The following is a 5,295-nucleotide window of genomic DNA, read 5'->3' as shown; positions in this document are numbered from 1 at the left end:
TAAATATGGAATTCTAGGCCGAGGAGCACATTTTATTCATTTTCTTTATAAACGAACCTAATTTTCTTATATTACAAGAATGTGATACTAATTATTTTGAAGCGACAAATCATCTATATTCTTTTTATGCGTAAAATTGATTGATCAAGAATCGTCAAATAAATGAATTATTATTCACAAACATCGGCAAACACAGGGTAAATATTTCCGGGGGGAGGTCCTTCAAATGAAAACACAAACTGAGTTTTTGTTGTTAACAAGTGTTTAATAGCTAATTTTCTTTTTAAAGACAATTATTGTTTTGTTTACGGGGTGCGCCCGATGCACCTTACACTTTCAACACTTCTTCTTACGACTGTGATCTAGGTCATTTACAACAGCGATCACGGGCTCCGCGTGCCAGGAACTGAAAACTTGTTTGTCAATCATGGCTAAAATGACACCCGAGAATTACAATTGATTTTTAATTCCTGAAATGAAATGGTTTTGTTTGTATTTAATGGGTACAAATAAATACCCGTGGATTTTATTACTTAAATCTATCCGATTGTCTGTAAACAGTGAATTGATTTGCCAGTCTATTCGTGAATAAAAAATATTATTCAGGATTTATTTCTATATAAGTTGTTTTATTAATCACGCAGTTCTAGAGAATAATTTTTAGTTTTTAGGAGATTGGACATGCATACTTATATATTGAATGTACTGTTAAGTGCCGCGACTAGCCGGGGTTTGAAATTAAGGATTTTACAAGGTGGTGGGTATATTGTTTTTATTTGATAAACACAATGCCTCAAAAGAGAACTAAAGATTTACAATACTAGTCCCCCCCCCCCCCCCCCCGGTTTCTCTACCATATAGAATTCTAATGATAAATTAAAGTTTAACTCTGTAAGGAAATATTGTTTTTACCATTCTGAATGAAGTGCATATAATGAATTATCTGGTCCCGCTGGAAATATGGATATTTTTTTTTTAACCGCGGGCACTTGTTTCTTTAACATATTTTTCCTAATTACTGAAACAAGTGCCCGTTGTATTTAGCCATGTACGGGATCTCGGCAATCTCCCCCCCCCCCTCTCCTGCATAATGTTCCTGTTTGATGCAGTGTACATATTACCTTTGCAAATTATAAACAGAACCTGAATTAATCGAATGAAATTTTCTTAACTAGATCAAAAAAATCAATCAATCAATCAATAATAATAAAAAAAAAGAAAAAAGAAAAGAAAATCAATCCGTTTACAGAAATCAAACGCAATTTATTTGTTTGTTTGTTGTTTAACGTCCCTCTCGAGAACTTTTCACTCATTTGGAGACGTCACCAATTGCCGATGGAGGGCTGCAAATTTATACCTATACTCGGCACTTAGGGCCATTGAGCAGTGAGGGATCTTTTTGCCAACATCTACTGCGACACGGGACCTCGCTTTATACGGTGTCATCCGAAGGACCGATCTCCACGTCCCGTAGTAGATTCGAACCCTCGACCAAACGCAATTTAATCAATATTTTTTTTTTTCAAATCAATAACTGAGTTTTTCTGTCAGTAATAAAACGACTTTTTAGTATCAAGCTATAATTGTAAAAACATTGAATGCTGTAAGAGATTATGAATGACAATTTTTTTTTCAGTAGTAATTTAGAGTGTAGTGAAAGTACATAGACGATGATAGGCATTTCACCGGCGTATCACATAGGGAATGACAACTATAAATTAATTACAAGTGAACATCGAGTGTTTTATCAATTTATATAGTACTGGTACAGAGAGTTTTAAATTTCAACTTAATGTGAATGGTTACAATTCTTAAGGAGGGGTTGTTCTCGTGTTTATCATATTTAAAAATTAATGAAATTTACACAGATTGAAGAAGACAATATCACTAAATGATGACATAAATTACATTATATTTAACCGTTTAATTTAAAGGTCAATGTTATGTCAAGGTCATTATCTCGTCCTTGTCATTAAGAATAAAAAATTATTGTTGCCAATCATGTAATGCTTATTTTTATCTTAAAAGATTTAATCTTTTTCTTTTTACATAAAAAGTTGATACAACAAAAGATCTACCAGATGATATTATCAAATTGAGATTAACAGTTAAACTAAAAAGATATTGGGTAACCCGAATTTCCTCTATTTTTCTTAAATATTGGGGGTATATTAGTTATTTTAAAATGCTTTGTATATTTAAAATTTTCTTAATTTTACATATGATAAAGTAGCTATGTAAAGGTGCAATATGATACAAAAACCAAAAGTTTTGACCGTTTGATAAGAGAGAAAAACATTTTTACTGAATTTTTACTCGAATCTGTTCTACAAATCCTTACCTTTCAAAGGCTATAAGATTGCCGTTTGTCTAGAAATTCAGATTTATTTGATATATTTATTTGATATATTTTAAAATAAATAAAATTATTAATTTCAGCTTCTACAAAAATTCCTTAACCCTTTGATTGTTTAAAAATGCCTTTTAAATTCATCGTTCTGTAGTAATTTTGAGAAGCCGAAAAGGAGATATTTTCATACGCCGCCATTCCGCCAAAAATATAGTCCCTGCTAGATTTCAAAGTCAGTTTACCATTACTTTTTCAAATTGTACAATTATGAAATAGAAAGAAAAATATGGTCTTTGAAACCCTTTACATCTAGATATAAAAGACATGTAAGCAAAATTAATATACTTTGAGTATTTCATAAGTCAGAAACCAGACAAGAATCCCTCCTTAAGAGAGCCGACTGGGGTTTGTGAAAACTACTATAGATAAACTCTTTAATTCTATACCATATGTACCTTACATTGACTTCAGTATACATGCCAAGTTTAGTGAAAATCTTTTTAGGGACCATCTCAAAATACAGGTACATTTACTATAAAATTATACAGGAAAATACCATTTTTTGCACTTCGGAGCAAATTATACAAATGCTACTGCAGACTATTTGCTCAAATTATATTATTTGATGAGTAATACTATATTGTACATTTTGTGCAAGAAACGCAAAATTCTACGTTTTGGTTTCCAGAGCGAGCATCTCAAAATGTCAAAATTCACGATATTTTCCTGTTTTATGGAGTACTACAAAACATGACAGATATATAAAAAAAAATAATAATAATGATTGTGAGATTCTCGATTTCCTATGTTTAAAATTTCAAGAGCATCTATTTTATACTTTTTATTTGACGACATAATTAATGACCCATCTTAAAGAACTTCGGTTATTCATGACGTCAAAAACACACTATTATGACGTCTATCTACCCATCATTTGAAAAATCGCTTAAAAAATAAGTTATCTAAACACGTAATTAGATTTTCTAACCTGAGATTTCCAAATATTGCTGTTTTTTTTTTATTATAAATTAAGTAAAAGAAAGTTGCTTTAAAAGAGTAAATACTCTTTATTTTACTATGCTGCGCGAAGTATTGCACAACGAAAACCCCAGCCGGCCATTTAAATTACTTTTGATTAATCCATAATAATTTAGATAAAGTCCGAGATATTCCGAATAGAAAATTCAGATCGAGGCCAAAGCGTGCGAGAATCATGTAAAAAGCGTGTGAGAAACGTGTACACATCGTTTCGTTCAGGCTTTCGTGTAAACCGTGCACCTTTCGTGCAAAGCGTTTCGTGTAAACTGTGCAGCGTTTCGTGTAAACCGTGCAGCGTTTCGTGCAGACCGTGTAGCGAGCGTGTACCGTTCGTGCAGCGTGCGTATTGGGTAGTAGCAAATTCATGGTCTGTATTGTATTTCATTTCTTTAAAATAATTAAAATCATTTGTCTTTCTTTTCAGAGTTGCTACACTGTTAGTCGACTATTACGCAAATCAGACAGAAACAGTAAAAATTTGAATTTTTTTTTTCAGGTTTTATTTTTATCAATAGTACTAAGCGACGCCGAGATACCAGTATGTATCATTCAAATAAATCGTACAAAGGTTGCTAATGGGCTATACTTATGAAATAATCAAAAGTTAGATCCATATCAAAATATCTTTAAAAATGACAAACAAACAGAGACACTGTTTCTTCAAAATGATTTTTTTTGAAATATTGATTCTCTCTAAAACTCAATAAAGTTTTAATCAATATAGGCAGACAATTCAGAAATTTTGAAAGATTGAAAATATTTTTGATTGAAATAATCTGTAACCCTGAAAACAATGTTTATTTTATGAACAAGTAACTTGAATCTTTCATCTTGATCGTTCATATTTTTTTCCAGGTTTTATGAAAGAGGCCAAACCAGGAACAGAAATAGAATTTTGACAAAGTTCAACTGATCTTTTTTAAGAACAACTAAAAATGTAACCTTTAACAACGTAAAAGAATTGATGCAAACTATTGTAATGTATTTTGATATTGTGTTAAATTGTGCGAAATATTTAGAGGAAATATCATTTTTACAAAAACAAAACTTCTGTTTCTTAGTTTTTCTTTTTTTTTGTTTTTTGTTTTTTGTAGGGAAGTCAACGAATAGTCGACTATTCGACTACTGTGGAATCATTTAAATTCGTGGGGGTCAATGTTCGTGGGCAAGCAAAATTTTATTGGTTCGTGGGGATGTAATTTCGTGGGCAGCTCGTTTATTTGGTAGATTTAATTAATCAGTACGTTGACCAAAAAAAAAAAAAAAAAATTGGGATGTAAATTCGTGGGTAAGGATTATCCACGAAATCCACGAACATTGATCCCCCACGAACAATAATGATTCCACAGTATCAGTCGAATGGACCGACGATCGAATTACGAAACGACATTCGAATAAATAAATTCAATAAAAGAGTGATAAAGAGATGGAATTCTCATACGAAAATTGAGAAACCATCTTTCCTCAGATAAGATAATTTTCCTCATTAAAAACCGCTGACTTTACTTATAGAAAGTAAAGTAATTAGAAATGCTTCACTTCCGCGAGAATTATTTGTCAATTAATGTGTTGTTTTTGTAATAAAATTATCTCGCTATACTGCGCTTTCTTTGTAAAATTATTAACTGGACTTGATCTTATACCATGTACCCATTAAAACCGTGACATGTTTGGACACTACGATAATTGTTATAAAATTAATATTCTTTTACATATTTTAAAGACGTTTCGATCAAATATTTAACATTATCACAGACACCTTGTCCCCTCCCCCCCAATTATTTTAATACGCTTTAAAAATATATCGTACTGTCATTTTTATGCTTTCTAAAAACCGACTTTACAGACCGATTTATGAATGGGGAAATCATACATTTTGGAGAACTTAGCGGTCTATATTTAGTAAA

This window comes from Saccostrea echinata, unplaced genomic scaffold (genome assembly GCF_033153115.1).
Source record: "Saccostrea echinata isolate AGI-Se365-2 ecotype Australia unplaced genomic scaffold, CSIRO_AGI_Sech_v1 ptg000032l, whole genome shotgun sequence".
In the NCBI taxonomy this organism is placed as follows: domain Eukaryota; kingdom Metazoa; phylum Mollusca; class Bivalvia; order Ostreida; family Ostreidae; genus Saccostrea; species Saccostrea echinata.
The sequence above is the reverse complement of the archived record's forward strand: the minus strand, read 5'-3'. Positions refer to the sequence as shown.